This window comes from Brassica napus, unplaced genomic scaffold, assembly GCF_020379485.1.
Source record: "Brassica napus cultivar Da-Ae unplaced genomic scaffold, Da-Ae ScsIHWf_1091;HRSCAF=1555, whole genome shotgun sequence".
Lineage (NCBI taxonomy): Eukaryota > Viridiplantae > Streptophyta > Magnoliopsida > Brassicales > Brassicaceae > Brassica > Brassica napus.
Genome location: NW_026014516.1, coordinates 177,501 through 194,542, shown reverse-complemented (window position 1 = coordinate 194,542; position 17,042 = coordinate 177,501).

Sequence of the window (17,042 nt, the reverse complement as noted above, 5' to 3'; positions counted from 1 at the left end):
GAATGACCAAAGGCAGAGTTGTCCAAGAGTCGGACCAGGACATCGCTCTTTCCTGCCATTCCAGACGATCTTGGTCAGAACTTAACCTTGGAAACGAGGCCAGTTCGAATCTAGATAGGATGGAAAAGAAAAAGCAACAAGGAAGAAGACGGTCCAGATGGTCAAGGTCGTCTGGGACTGTAATGGTCAGGATATATCACTGGGAGACCGAAGCTAGAATGAAAGCAGGAGTACCCAGAGTGGTTGGACCAGTTTGTTTCCGAGGAAGCATTCGATTCGGATTCGAGGACGAATCCATCCCAAGGGGGGGAGACTTGTCACGCCCCAATCCTGAATAGGATTGTTGGGACGGCCATGGTTCGAGGAAACGTACAAGCCGGTCTTGAGACATCAAGGCAAGCGTTCCATGGTCGAGAAAGAAGGTTAAGGATATAAGGAAACTTGACTTAACCTTATACGAGCTAGGTGTTAGCTAGGACGAGTAAGACGGTAGTTAGGACAAAGTGGACGAGTAGCTTGGCCAGCTCAAGGAAGCTAGGAGCAGTTTACTCCAGCTCAGTCCCTACTAAGTCAGCTCCACTAGCTGGACAACTAGCTCACTCAGCTGAGGCAGCTGAGTGTCAGCTCATCTCAGCTAGACGGACTGTCCGGGCTTTAGGCCGATGGTCCGGGTCTGGGTCAGTGGCGGGCTGGGGAGGTCCGGCCATGAGGCCATGGGCTGTTGGGTCCTGGTCAGGGCTGGGCTGTGCCCAGAAGGCCTAGGGCGTGGGTTGGGCTTGTGACCGACCCCCAAAAACCAATCAGAAAGGGCGAAGGGATGCAAGTGGCCGAAAGGGGACAACCCTTGGCCGATGGGTGCCCTTTCGCTAGCAAGTCGTGCCTGTTCGTGGGGCAAGACTTACCCCCTCGTTCTCTATAAATATGGGGGCTCTCTGGTCGATTTCATTATCCAATTCCAGAGTAAAATACTCAGAGAAAAACGTTAGAGAGAAAGAAGAGAGAAAGAGAAGAGGAGAGTTCCGGCAAGAGAAAGGCCGATTGTGGTGGTGTTGTGTTCCGGCGACTCTGATCGTTTGAGGAAAACCCCGGTCCAGAATGGGAGATCAAGACAAGGAGAAGAGCATGGAGAACCAAGACGTGGTTCACAAGGTATGTATGGGCCGTGGCGGCCATCAGACCGAACGGACGGGTCAATGCGAACCGCACGGCGGCTCTGGTCGGTTTCTAAGTCCCATCCGGCTCTCTGATTCTTATTTCAATTCGTTTCTTCTCTTCTCTCTTGTTAAACACGAAGGGTTGTGTGGTGAGTCCAAGGGGGGACACGATCCCTAGGCCTTTGGCCGTACATAACTAGACCGTCCCTTGACAGGGTCGGTTAGACCGGATGATCCACGATCGCACCAAGATGGGCGGTTAGGACGAAAAGGTTGGGAATGACCAAAGGCAGAGTTGTCCAAGAGTCATGTTGTTTGATTATGTTGACTGAGGTTTATCTAAGTTCTAGGAACCAAGCCAAGCATTGTAGAATCAATCCGTTCTATTCTCGGTTATGCTTAATGCTTATTGGTTGTGTTTCAGGAACTAAGAGCCGTGAAGGCTCGGTCAGTGAGAGGCTGTGTAACGTGTGGTTAGATGATGCTAGGGATGAACTAGTGATTGTCTATGAGACTGTTAAGAAGTTGTGTATTGAATCTCATGTTTCTAAGTAATACAAAGTTTTATACATTGTATTCCGCTGTGCCAATCTGTTCCTTTGTTTATGAACCTCATATTCGAATATGACTAGTAACTAATAGACTTAAAAATGGATCAAACAAGCAGAGAAAATTAATAAGTAGCCTGCGGACTCCATCAGGTCGAGAGAGGCCAGGGTTCGGGTCTTACATGGGCTGTCTGTTCAGTACACACAGGACGTCCGTGGGTGTCTGCCAGCATACACAGGACGTCCATGCTGTCTGTGTGTGTTCGTGTGTGTCCGTCAGCACACACAGGAAGTCCGTGGCTGTCCATAAGTACACATATCAGCACGTGGTCCTTGCACTAAGCACGCTGACCCTTCCAGTGGACTGTTCGGGTGATTTGGCCACATGGGCTGTATGTTCAGTACACACAGGACGTCCGTGGGTGTCCGCCAGCATACACAGGACGTCCGTGGCTGTCCATATGTGTCCGTCTGTGTCCGTCAGCACACACAGGACGTCCGGGCTGTCCATCAGTAACATATCAGCACGTTGGTCCTTGGACTCAGCATGCTACCGAACGGCATCACTATGAACTCAGCATGCTGGCCCTTCCCACATGGGCTGTCTTTTCAGTACACATAGGACGTCTGTGGGTGTCCGCCAGCACACACATTACGTCTGTGGCTGTCCGTGTGTGTCCGTGTTTGTCAGTCTGTGTCCGTCAGCACACACAGAACGTCTGTGGCTGTCCATCAGTACACATATCAGCACGCTGGTCCTTGGACTCAGCACGCTGGCCATTCCCGTGGTCTGTTTGAGTGATTTTGGCCCACGTGGGCTGTCTGTTCAGTACACACAGGACGTTCGTGGCTGTCCGTCAGCACACACAGAACATCCGTGGCTGTCCGTGTGTGTCCGTGTGAGTCCGTCAGCACCACAGGACATCAGTGGCTGTCCATCAGTACACATATCAGCACGCTGGTCCTTGGACTCAGCCAAGCTGGCCCTTCCCGTGGATGGTTTGGGTGATTTGGCCCACGTGGGCTGTCTGTTCATTACCACAGGACATCTGTGGTGTCCGTGAGCACACACAGGACTTCCGTGTGTGTCCGTCAGCACACACAGGACGTCCGTGTGTGTCCGTCAGCACACAGGACGTCCGTGGCTGTCCGTGTGTGTCGTCAGCACACAACAGGACGTATGTGGCTGTCCATCAGTACACATATCAGCACGCTGGTCCTTGACTCAGCACGCTGGCCCTTCCCGTGGACGGTTTGGGTGATTTTTGCCCACGTGGGCTGTATGTTCATTTTCACACAGGACATATGTGGGTGTCCGTCAGCACACACAGGACGTTCGTGTGTGTCCGTCAGCACACACAGGACGTCCGTGTGTGTCCGTCAGCACACACAGGACGTCCGTGGCTATCCGTCAGCACACACAAGATGTCCGAGTGTGTCCGTGTGTTCCGTGTGTGTCTGTTAGCACACACAGGACGTCTGTGGCTGTCCTTCAGTATACATATCAGCACACTGGTCCTTGGACTCAGCACGATGGCTCTTCCCGTGGACTGTTCGGGTGATTTTGGCCCACTTGGGCTGTCTGTTCAGTACACACAGACGTCCGTGGGTGTCCGCCAGCACACACAGGACATCTGTGTCTGTCCATGTGTATCCATGTGTGTCCGTCTGTGTCCGTCAGCACACACAGGACGTCCGTGGCTGTCCATCAATACACATATCAGCACGTTGGTCCTTGGACTGAACAAGCTGGCCCTTCCCGTGGACTGTTTTGGTGATTTTTGCCCATGTGGGCTGTCTGTTCAGTACACACAGGACGTCCGTGGGTGTCCGCCAGCACACACAGGACGTCTGTGGCTGTCCATCAGTACACATATCAGCATGCTGGTCCTTGGACTCAGCACGCTGGCCCTTCCCGTGGACTGTTCAGGTGATTTTTGGGCTGTCTGTTCTGTACACACGGACGTCTGTGGATGTCCGTCAGCACAGACAGGACGTCCGTGTGTGTCCGTCAGCACACACAGGACGTCCATGTGTGTCTGTCAGCACACACAGGATGTCTGTGGCTGTCCATGTGTGTCCGTCAGCACACATAAGACGTCTGTGGCAGTCCATCAGTACACATATCAGCACGTTGGGTTTTGGACTCAGCACGCTGACTCGTCCTGTGGAATGTTCGGGTGATTTTTTGCCCACTTGGGCTGTCTGTTCAGTACACACAGGACGTCCGTGGGTGTCCGCCAGCACACCAGGATGTCCGTGGCTGTCCGTGTGTGTCCGTGTGTGTCCGTCAGCACACACAGGAAGTCCGTGGCTGTCCATCAGTACACATATCAGCACGTTGGTCCTTTGACTCAGCACACTGACCCTTCCCGTGGACTGTTTTGGGTGATTTTGGGCCACGTGGGCTGTCTGTTCAATACCCACAGGACGTCCGTGGGTGTCCGCCAGCATACACAAGACGTCCGTGGCTGTCCGTGTGTGTCCGTCTGTGTCCGTCAGCACACACAGATGTCCGTGGCTGTCCATCAGTACACATATCAGCACGTTGGTCCTTGGACTCAGCATGCTGGCCCTTCCCATGGATTGTTTGGGTGATTTTGGCCCACATGGGATGTCTGTTCAGTACACACAAGACGTCCGTGGGTGTCCGCCAGCACACACAGGACGTCTGTGGCTGTCTGTGGCTATCCGTCAGCACACACATGACGTCTTTGGCTGTCCATCAGTACTAGCACGTTGGGTTTGGGACTCAGCACTGTGACTCTTCCTGTGGACTGTTCGGGTGATTTTGGCACACTTGGGCTGTCTGTTCAGTACATACAGGACGTCCGTGGGTGTCTGCCAGCATACACAGGACGTCCATGGCTGTCTGTGTGTGTTCGTGTGTGTCCGTCAGCACACACAGGAAGTCCGTGGCTGTCCATCAGTACACATATCAGCACGTTGGTCCTCCACTCAGCACGCTGACCCTACCCGTGGACTGTTCGGGTGATTTTGGGCCACGTGGGCTGTCTGTTCAGTACACACAGGACGTCCGTGGGTGTCCGCCAGCATACACAGGACATCCGTGTGTGTCCGTCAGCACACACAGGACGTCCGGGCTGTCCATCAGTACACATATCAGCACGTTGGTCCTTGGACTCAGCATGCTGGCCCTTTCCATGGATTGTTTGGGTGATTTTGGCCCACTTGGGCTGTCTTTTCAGTACACATAGGACGTCTGTGGGTGTCCACCAGCACACACATTACGTCGGTGGCTGTCCGTGTGTGTCCGTGTTTGTCAGTCTGTGTCCGTCAGCACACACAGAACGTCTGTGGCTGTCCATCAGTACACATATCAGCACGCTGGTCCTTGGACTCAGCACGCTGGCCATTCCCGTGGTCTGTTCGAGTGATTTTGGCCCACGTGGGCTGTCTGTTCAGTACACACAGGCGTCCGTGGCTGTCCGCCAGCACACACAGGATGTTCGTGGCTGTCCGTCAGCACAACAGGACATCCGTGTGTGTCCGTGTGAGTCCGTCAGCATACACAGGACATCAGTGGCTGTCCATCAGTACACATATCAGCACGCTGGTCCTTGGACTCAGCAAGCTGGCCCTTCCCGTGGATGGTTTGGGTGATTTTGGCCCACTTGGGCTGTCTGTTCATTACACACAGGACATCTGTGGGTGTCCGTGAGCACACACCGGACGTCCGTGTGTGTCCGTCAGCACACACAGGACGTCCGTGTGTGTCCGTCAGCACACACATGACGTCCGTGGCTGTCCGTGTGTGTCCGTCAGCACACACATGACGTATGTGGCTGTCCATCATTACACATATCAGCACGCTGGTTCTTGGACTCAGCACGCTGGCCCTTCCCGTGGACGGTTTGGGTGATTTTGGCCCACGTGGGCTGTCTGTTCATTACACACATGACATATGTGGGTGTCCGTCAGCACACACAGGACGTTCGTGTGTGTCCATCAGCACACACAGGACGTTCGTGTGTGTTCGTCAGCACACACAGGACGTCCGTGGCTGTCCGTGTGTGTCCGTCAGTACCCACATGACGTTTGTGGGTGTCCGTCAGCCACACAGGACGTCCTTGTGTGTCCGTCAGCACACACAGGACGTCCGTGTGTGTCCGTCAGCACACAGAAGACGTCTGTGGCTGTCCGTGTGTGTCTGTCAGCACACACAGGACGTTTGTGGCAGTCCATCAGTACACATATCAGCAAGTTGGGCCTTGGACTCAACATGCTGACCCTTCCTGTGGACTGTTCGGGTTATTTTGGCCCACTTGGGCTGTCTGTTCAGTACACACATGACGTCCGTGGGTGTCCGCCAACACACACAGGATGTCCGTGGCTGTCCGTCAGCACACACAGGACGTCTGTTGCTGTCCGTGTGTGTCCGTGTGTGTCCGTCAGAACACACAGGACGTCAGTGGCTGTCCAACAGTACACATATCAGCATGCTGGTCCTTGGACTCAGCACGCTGGCCCTTCCCGTGGACTGTTCGGTTGATTATGCCCACGGGGGCTGTTTGTTCAGTACACACAGGACGTCCGTGGGTGTCCGCCAGCACACACAGGACGTCCATGGCTGTCTGTGGCTGTCCGTCAGCACATACAGGACGTCTGTGGCTGTCCATCAGTACTAGCACGTTGGCCCTTGGACTCAGCACGCTGACCCTTCCTGTGGACTGTTCGGGTGATTTTGGCCCACTTGGGCTGTCTGTTCAGTACACACAGGACGTCCGTGGGTGTCCGCCAACACACACAGGACGTCCGTGGCTGTCCGTGTATGTCCGTGTGTGTCCGTCAGCACACACATGACGTCCGTGGCTGTCCATCAGTACACATATCAGCACGTTGGTCCTTGGACTCAGCATGCTGCCCCTTCACGTGGACTGTTCGGGTGATTTTGGCCCACGTGGGCTGTCTGTTCAATACACACAGGACGTCCGTGGGTGTCCGCCAGCATACACAGGACGTCCGTGGCTGTCCGTGTGTGTCCGTCTGTGTCCGTCAGCACACACAGGACTTCCGTGGCTGTCCATCAGTACACATATCAGCACGTTGGTCCTTGGACTCAGCACACTGGCCCTTCCCATGGACTGTTTGGGTGAATTTGGCCCACATTGGCTGTCTTTTCAGTACACACAGGACGTCCGTGGGTGTCCGCCAGCACACACAGGACGTCCGTGGCTGTCCATCAGTACACATATCAGCACGCTGGCCCTTCCCATGGACTGTTTGGTTGATTTTGGCCCATGTGGGCTGTTTGTTCAGTATACACAGGACGTCCGTGGGTGTCCGCCAGCACACACAGGACGTTCGTGGCTGTCTGTGGCTGTCCGTCAGCACACACAGGACGTCTGTGGCTGTCCATCAGTACTAGCACGTAGGGTTTTGGACTCAGCACGCTGACTCGTCCTGTGGACTGTTCGGGTGATTTTGGCCCACTTGGGCTGTCAGTTCAGTACACACAGGACGTCCGTGGGTGTCCGCCAGCACACACATGACGTCCGTGGCAGTCCGTGTGTGTCCGTGTGTGTCCGTCAGCACACACAGGAAGTCGGTGGCTGTCCATCAGTACACATATCAGCACGTTGGTCCTTGGACTCAGCACGCTGACCCTTCCCGTGGACTGTTCGGGTGATTTTGGGCCACGTGGGCTGTCTGTTCAGTACACACAGACGTCCGTGGGTGTCCGCCAGCATACACAGGACGTCCGTGGCTGTCTGTGTGTGTCCGTCTGTGTCCGTCAGCACACACAAGACGTCCGTGGCTGTCCATCAGTACACATATCAGCACGTTGGTCCTTGGACTCAGCATGCTGCCCCTTCCCATGGATTGTTGGGTGATTTTGGCCCACATGGGCTGTCTGTTCAGTACACACAGGACGTCCGTGGGTGTCCGCCAGCACACACAGGACGTCCGTGGCTGTCTGTGGCTGTCCGTCAGCACACACAGGACGTCTGTGGCTGTCCATCAGTACTAGCACGTTGGGTTTTGGACTCATCACGCTGACTCTTCCTGTGGACTGTTCGGGTGATTTTGGCCCACTTGGGCTGTCTGTTCAGTACACACAGGACGTCTGTGGGTGTCTGCCAGCACACACAGGACGTCCGTGGCTGTCCGTGTGTGTCTGTGTGTGTCCGTCAGCACACACAGGAAGTCAGTGGCTGTCCATCAGTACACATATCAGTACGTTGGTCCTTGGACTCAGCACGCTGACCCTTCCCGTGGACTGTTCGGGTAATTTTGGGCCACGTGGGCTTTCTGTTCAGTACACACAGGACGTCTGTGTGTGTCCGTCAGCACACACAGGACGTCCGTGTGTGTCCGTCAGCACACACAGGACGTCCGTGTGTGTCTGTCAGCACACACAGGATGTCTGTGGCTGTCTGTGTGTGTCCGTCAGCACACATAAGACGTCTGTGGCAGTCCATCAGTACACACATCAGCACGTTGGGCCTTGGACTCAGCACGCTTACCCTTCTTGTGGACTGTTCGGGTGTTTTTGGCCCACTTGGGCTGTCTGTTCAGTTCACACAGGACGTCTGTGGGTGTCCGCCAGCATACACAGGATGTCTGTGGCTGTCCGTGTGTGTCCGTTATTGTCTGTGTGTGTCCGTGTGTGTCCGTCAGTACACAAAGGACGTCTGTGGCTGTCCATCAGTACACATATCAGCACGTTGGTCCATGGACTCAGAATGCTGACCCTTCCCGTGGAATGTTCGAGTGAGTTTGGCCCACGTGGGCTGTCTGTTTAGTACACACAGGAAGTCCGTGGGTGTCCGCCAGCACACACAGGACGTCCGTGGCTGTCCGTGTGTGTCCATCAGCACACAGAGGACGTCCGTGGCTGTCCATCAGTACACATATCAGCACGTTGGTCCTTGGACTCAGCACGCTGACCCTTCCCGTGGACTGTTTGGGTGAATTTGGCCCACATGGGCTGTCTGTTCAGTACACACAGGACGTCCGTGGGTGTCCGCCAGCACACACAGGACGTCTGTGGCTGTCCATCAGTACACATATCAGCACGCTGGTCCTTGGACTCAGCACGCTGGCCCTTCCCATGGACTGTTTGGGTGATTTTGGCCCATGTGGGCTGTTTGTTCAGTACACACAGGACGTCCGTGGGTGTCCGCCAGCACACACAGGACGTCCGTGGCTGTCTGTGGCTGTCCGTCAGCAAACACAGGACGTCTGTGGCTGTCCATCAGTACTAGCACGTTGGGTTTGGGCTCAGCACGCTGACTCGTCCTGTGGACTGTTCGGGTGATTTTGGCCCACTTGGGCTGTCTGTTCAGTACACACAGGACGTCCGTGGGTGTCCGCCAGCACACACATGACGTCCATGGCTGTCCGTGTGTGTCCGTGTGTGTCCGTCAGCACACACAGGAAGTCCGTGGCTGTCCATCAGTACACATATCAGCACGTTGGTCCTTGGACTCAGCACGCTGACCCTTCCCGTGGACTGTTCGGGTGATTTTGGGCCACGTAGGCTGTCTGTTCAGTACACACAGGACGTCTGTGGGTGTCCGCCAGCATACACATGACGTCTGTGGCTGTCCATGTGTGTCCGTCTGTTTCTGTCAGCACACACAGGACGTCCGTGGCTGTCCATCAGTACACATATCAGCACGTTGGTCCTTGGACTCAGCACGCTGGCCCTTCCCATGGACTGTTTGGGTGATTTTGGCCCACATGGGCTGTCTGTTCATTACACACCGGACGTCAGTGGGTGTCCGCCAGCACACACAGGACGTTTGTGGCTGTCCGTCAGCACACACAGGACGTCCATGGGTGATTGCCAGCACACACAGGACGTCCGTGGCTATCCGTCAGCACACACAAGATGTTTGTGTGTGTCCGTGTGTGTCCGTTAGCACACACAGGACGTATGTGTCTGTCCTTCAGTATACATATCAGCACACTGGTCCTTGGACTCAGCACGATGGTCCTTCCCGTGGACTGTTCGGGTGATTTTGGCCCACTTGGGCTGTCTGTTCAGTACACACAGGACGTCCGTGGGTGTCCGCCAGCACAAACAGGACGTCCGTGGGTGTCTGCCAGCACACACAGGAGATCCGTGGCTGTCCATGTGTATCCTTGTGTGTCCGTCTGTGTCCGTCAGCACACACAAGACGTCCGTGGCTGTCCAGCAATACACATATCACCACGTTGGTCCTTGGACTGAACAAGTTGGCCCTTCCCGTGGACTGTTTTGGTGATTTTAGCCCACGTGGGCTGTCTGTTCAGTACACACAGGACGTCCGTGGGTGTCCGCCAGCACACACATGACGTCCGTGGCTGTCCATCAGTACACATATCAGCATGCTGGTCCTTGGACTCAGCACGCTGGTCCTTGGACTCAGCACGCTGGCCCTTCCTGCGGACTGTTCAGGTGATTTCGGCCCACTTGGGCTGTCTGTTCAGTACACACAGGACGTCTGTGGATGTCCGTCAGCACACACAGGACGTCCGTCTGTGTCCGTCAGCACACACAGGACGTCCGTGTGTGTCTGTCAGCACACACAGGATGTCTGTGGCTGTCCGTGTGTGTCCGTCAGCACACATAAGACGTCTGTGGCAGTCCATCAGTACACATATCAGCACGTTGGGCCTTGGACTCAGCACGCTTACCCTTCTTGTGGACTGTTCGGGTGATTTTGGCCCACTTGGGCTGTCTGTTCAGTTCACACAGGACGTCCGTGGGTGTCCACCAGCACACACAGGACGTCCGTTGCTGTCCGTGTGTGTCCGTTAGTGTCTGTGTGTGTCCGTGTGTGTCCGTCAGTACACAAAGGAGGTCTGTGGCTGTCCATCAGTAAACATATCAGCACGTTGGTCCATGGACTCAGAATGTTGACCCTTCCCGTGGACTGTTCGAGTTATTTTGGCCCACGTGGGCTGTCTGTTTAGTACACACAGGAAGTCAGTGGGTGTCCGCCAGCACACACAGGACGTCCGTGGCTGTCCGTGTGTGTCCATCAGCACATACAGGACATCTGTGGCTGTCCATCAGTACACATATCAGCACGTTGGTCCTTGGACACAGCACGCTGACCCTTCCTGTGGACTGTTCGGTTGATTTTGGCCCACGTGGGCTGTCTGTTCAGTACACACAGGACGTTCGTGGGTGTCCGCCAGCATACACAGGACGTCTGTGGCTGTCCGTGTGTGTCCGTATGTTTCTGTCAGCACACACATGACGTCTGTGGCTGTCCATCAGTACACATATCAGCACGTTGGTCCTTGGACACAGCATGCTGGCCCTTCCCATGGACTGTTTGGGTGATTTTGGCCCACATGGGCTGTCTGTTCAGTACACACAGGACGTCCGTGGGTGTCTGCCAGCACACACAGGATGTTTGTGGCTGTCCGTCAGCACACACAGGACATCCATGGGTGTTTGCCAGCACACACAGGACGTCCGTGGCTATCCGTCAGCACACACAAGATGTCCGTGTGTGTCCGTGTGTGTCCGTTAGCACACACAGGACGTCTGTGGCTGTCGTTCAGTATACATATCAGCACACTGGTCCTTGGACTCAGCACGATGGCCCTTCCCTTGGACTGTTCAGGTGATTTTGGCTCACTTGGGCTGTCTGTTCAGTACACACAGGACGTCCGTGGGTGTCCGCCAGCACACACATGACGTCCGTGGCTGTCCATGTGTATCCGTGTGTGTCCGTTTGTGTCCGTCAGCACACACAGGACGTCTGTGGGTGTCCATCAATACACATATCAGCACGTTGGTCCTTGGACTCAACACACTGGCCCTTCCCGTGGACTGTTTGGGTGATTTTAGCCCACGTGGGCTGTCTGTTCAGTACACACAGGACGTCCGTGGGTGTCCGCCAGCACACACAGGACATCCGTGGCTGTCCATCACACATATCAGCACGCAGGTCGTTGGACTCAGTACACTGGCCCTTCCCATGGACTGTTTAGGTGATTTTGGCCCACGTGGGCTGTCTGTTCAGTACACACAGGACGTCCGTGGGTGTCCACCAGCACACACAGGACGTCCGTGGCTGTCTGTGGCTGTCCGTCAGCACACACAGGACGTTTGTGGCTGTCCATCAGTACTAGCACGTTGGCCCTTGGACTCAGCACGCTGACCCTTCCTGTGGACTGTTCGGGTGATTTTGGCCCACTTGGGCTGTCTATTAAGTACACACAGGACGTCCGTGGGTGTCCGCCAACACACACAGGACGTCCGTGGCTGTCTGTGTGTGTCCGTGTGTGTCCATCAGCACACACAGGAAGTCTGTGGCTGTCCATCAGTACACATATCAGCACGCTGGTCCTTAGACTCAGCACGCTGACCCTTCCCATGGACTGTTCGGGTGATTTTGGGCCACGTGGGCTGTCTGTTCAGTACACACAGGACATCCGTGGGTGTCCGCCAGTATACACAGGACGTCCATGGCTGTCCGTGTGTGTCCGTCTGTGTCTGTCAGCATACACAGGACGTCCGTGGCTGTCCATCAACAACATCACCATAAAATATCGGTACCCCATTCCTAGACTTGATGATATGTTAGATGAACTGAGTGGTTCCACTGTGTTTTCCAAGATTGATCTTAGGAGTGGCTATCACCAAGTTCGGATGAAGGAGGGAGACGAGTGGAAGACTGCTTTCAAGACCAAGCAAGGCTTGTATGAGTGGCTGGTGATGCCCTTTGGTCTTACCAACACCCCTAGTACCTTCATGAGGCTTATGAACGAGGTTCTAAGGCCTTACATTGGTAAATTTGTGGTTGTCTATTTTGATGACATATTGATTTATAGTCGGTGCTTATCCGATCACATTAGCCATGTAGAACAGGTTTTGAAGGCTCTCCGGCAGGAAGGACCCTTTGCCAATCTCAAGAAGTGTGTATTTTGCACTGACCAGTTAATATTTTTAGGCTTTGTTGTGAGCTCACAGGGTTTGAAGGTCGATGAGGAGAAGATCAAGGCCATCCAAGACTGGCCCACACCGACCACTATTGGGCAAGTCCGAAGTTTCCATGGCCTAGCCAGCTTCTATAGGCGGTTTGTCAAGGACTTCAGCACCATTGCTGCACCCATGACCTCAGTGATCAAGAAGAATGTATCCTTTGTTTGGGGCCCTGCCCAAGAGGAGTCTTTCAACAAGCTTAAATATAGTTTAACTCATGCACCCGTTCTTACACTCCCTGATTTTAATAAAACCTTTGAGATTGAGTGTGATGCATCAGGTACGGGCATTGGAGCTGTCCTCACTCAAGGGGGCCAACCGGTGGCATTCTTTAGTGAGAAACTGAGTGGAGCTGCCCTCAACTACCCAACCTATGACAAAGAGCTATACGCTCTAGTAAGGTCCCTTGAAACTTGGCAGCATTACCTTTTGTCTAAGGAATTTGTTATTCATACAGATCATGAGACACTTAAGCACTTGAGGGGACAGACCACACTCAAGAAGAGGCACGCCAGATGGCTCGAGTTCGTGGAGACCTTTCCCTATGTGATCAAGTACAAGAAGGGCAAGGACAATGTGGTGGCCGATGCACTGTCCCGGAGACACACTCTCATTGTGACTATGGAGGCCAAGATTATGGGTTTCGAACATATTAAAGAATCTTATGCCACTGATCTTGATTTTAATGAAGTTTTCAGGAACACTGAGAAGGGGGCTTTTGGTCCATACTACCAGCATGAGGGGTTCATGTTCAAGGGAAAGAGGCTGTGCATTCCCAAAGGAGCCATGAGGGAACTGCTGGTCCGGGAGGCCCATGGTGGCGGCCTCATGGGACACTTTGGTCGGGACAAAACCTTGAGTGTCCTAACTGAACATTTCTTTTGGCCAAACATGAAGAGGGATGTGGAGAGCATATGCGCCAAGTGCACTACTTGCCTTAAAACCAAGTCCAGGTCACATCCTTACGGTTTACAAATGCCATTACCGATTCCTAACCACCCTTGGGTAGACATTTCTATGGACTTTGTGCTGGGTTTACCCAAGATAAACCACAAGGATTCCATTTTTGTAGTGGTAGACAGGTTCTCCAAGATGGCCAATTTCATAGCCTGTAACACCACTAATGATGCCACTCAGACCGCCGATCTATTCTTCAAAGAAGTGGTCCGACTACATGGAGTTCCTCGAACCATTGTGTCTGACCGTGATGCCAAGTTCCTCAGCCATTTCTGGAGGACACTATGGGGCAAGTTCGGAACCAAGCTACTATTTTCGACCACTTGCCATCCCCAGACCGACGGCCAGACTGAGGTAGTAAACCGTACGCTTTCTCAACTGTTGAGAGCTACGGTCGGTAAGAATTTAAGAAATTGGTTGTCTTGTTTGCCTTTTGTTGAGTTTGCTTATAACCATGCTAGGCACTCTACTACTAACCTGTCACCTTTTGAGATTGTCTATGGGTTTCAGCCAGAGACTCCTTTAGACTTCACTGATCTGCCCAGCTCCATGTACCGCAGTCGTGATGGAGTCGCCAAGGCAGAGTTTGTTAAGAATATGCACCTGAAGGTCAAGGAGAGGATAGAAGCCAAGGCGGCTAAGGTCAAGGCCAAGTATGACCAGAAGAGGAAGGAGGTACTGTTCGAACCCGGGGACTTGGTGTGGTTACACATGCGGCCCGAGAGGTTTCCAGAAGCCCGGAAGTCCAAGCTCTCTCCTCGTGGGACAGGACCATTCCGCATCCTAAAGAAGATCAACGACAATGCCTATATCCTTGACCTCCCAGCTGAATTTAAAATTTCACATACTTTCAATGTCTCGGATTTGTCTCCTTTCCATGCAGATAGTGATGACTTTGCAGATGATGGTGTTCTGAGGCCAGAACCTCTTCAAGAGGGAGGGAATGATGAGGCCATCCAAGTAGAGGTTCCCATAGTTAGGCGCGGTCCGACTACCCGGAGTGGAACCAGGGCCTTGCGAGAAGGTTTCACCAAAGCTGTCCAGCATATCCTTGATCAAGATGGACAGACTGACCAGGACCAGCTGCTGATTGAGAAGATGGTCCAGTTGAAGATTCAAGATCAAGCCGGCCCAAAGGAGGTTCAGGACGCGGCCGATCCGATCCAGTTCAGATTTAACCAAGCCGGACTTATCATTTCCACATCCGAGCTTGGTCCAGACTCAGTTTCCATTTCATCCACTCCAACTCTTCCCGGTTCTGAGATCTAGCCAACCACCAAGGGGAGTAGCATGTGTTGTACTCTTTTTCCTCACCAGGTTTTGTCCCATTGGGTTTTCTTGGTAAGGTTTTAATGAGGCAACATGCAAGCATGCTATTAGCCTTGGTCTAGGCCTTCTCAAACCGACAACCAGATGTCTGGTTTATTTTAATTTATTTGGTTAAGACTTTGGGCTAATGTTTCAGCCTCATTTTCGGCCAGCTTGTTTAAGGCCTTTTATCTTTGAGTCTCATAAGGGATAAACCCTATATAACTCCACTAAGTTGGCGATTTTTGCCTAAGTCTTTTATGAAATAATTTTTGCCTTTGCAAACCTAAAACCCTAAGTCTTTTTCTGTGAGAAACAAGAGAGAGCAGCCGAATCTTATCAAGCTTCAAACCACCAAGCTTGTGGCGATTCTTCACCTCCATTCCATCCATCGATTTGCCTTGAGAGTGATACACATCCAGCAAGCCAAATCCCATAGCTATCCACCTCCATCCACTGTTCTTGTTGAGAGAGATACACATCCAGCAACAAGGATCCATCCCCCATACTTCTATCCTTCTTTTATTTTGTTTTAACTTGCATCATATAGTTCTAGATTTTTCCATTCATTATAAAAATCCATAAAAAGTCATATTTGCTTCTGTTCTTCATTAATCATATTGTTTACTTTCTGTTCATTATTTTGATTCATAAAAACTCATAAAAATAGCATCCTTTTGTTTCAGGAACCAGATCGGCCATCTCCCACTCCATCGCGTCCGTCTAGCCGTCCCATAGCCGTCCGTCCGTCCTGTCCGGTCCAAGTTCTCGAACCTCAGACCGTCCATCCGTGCAGTCTGATTCTTGGCCTGTATCAGTTCAGTACACGGATCAGTACACGGATCAGTACACGGACAGTCCACAGGAAGGGCCAGCATGCTGATATGTGTGGTCAGCATGCTGATATGAGTTCAGTACACGGATCAGTACACGGATCAGTACACGGATCAGTCCACGGGAAGGGCCAGCATGCTGATATGTGTACTGACATGGTGCATCAGTTGTCCAAAATCAGTACACGGACAGTCCACGGGAAGGGCCAGCATGCTGATATGTGTGGTCAGCATGCTGATATGAGTTCAGTACACGGATCAGTCCATGGACAGTCTGTGTGTGCTAACGGACAGGCACGGACGTCCTGCGTGTGCTGACGGACGTCCTGTGTGTATTGAACAGACAGCCCACGTGGGCCAAAATCACCCGAACAGTCCACAGGAAGGGCCAGCATGCTGATATGTGTACTGACGGACGACCACGGACGTCCTGTGTGTGCTGACGGACGTCCTGTGTGTACTGACGGACGTCCTGTGTGTGCTGACGGACCTCCTGTGTGTACTGACGGACACACGGACGTCCTGCGTGTGCTGACAGACGCCCTGTGTGTGCTGACGGACAGCCACAGACGTCCTCTGTGTACTGACGGACGTCCTGTGTGTGCTGACGGACGGCCACAGACGTCCTTTGTGTGCTGACGGACGTCCTGTGTGTACTGACGGACGTCCTGCATGTACTGACGGACACACGGACACACACGGACAGCCACTGACGTCCTGCGTGTGCTGACGGACGTCCTGCGTGTGCCGACGGATGTCCTGTGTGTGCTGACGGACGTCCTGTGTGCACTGACGGACACACGGACACACACGGACAGCCACGGACGTCCTGCGTGTGCTGACGGACGTCCTGCGTGTGCTGACGGACGTCCTGTGTGTGCTGACGGACGTCCTGTGTGTGCTGACGGACGTCCTGTGTGCACTGACGGACACACGGACACACACGGACAGCAACGGACGTCCTGCGTGTGCTGACGGACGTCCTGTGTGTGCTGACGGACGTCCTGTGTGCACTGACGGACACACGGACACACACGGACAGCCACGGACGTCCTGCGTGTGCTGACGGACGTCCTGTGTGTACTGAACAGACAGCCCACGTGGGCCAAAATCACCCGAACAGTCCACGGAGTGTGCTGATATGTGTACTGATGGACAGCCGGACGTCCTGTGTGTGCTGACGGACAGCCACGGACGTCCTGTGTGTGCTGACGGACACACACGGACGTCCGTGTGTACTGAACAGACAGCCCACGTGGGCCAATATCACCCACGGACAGCCAAAATCACC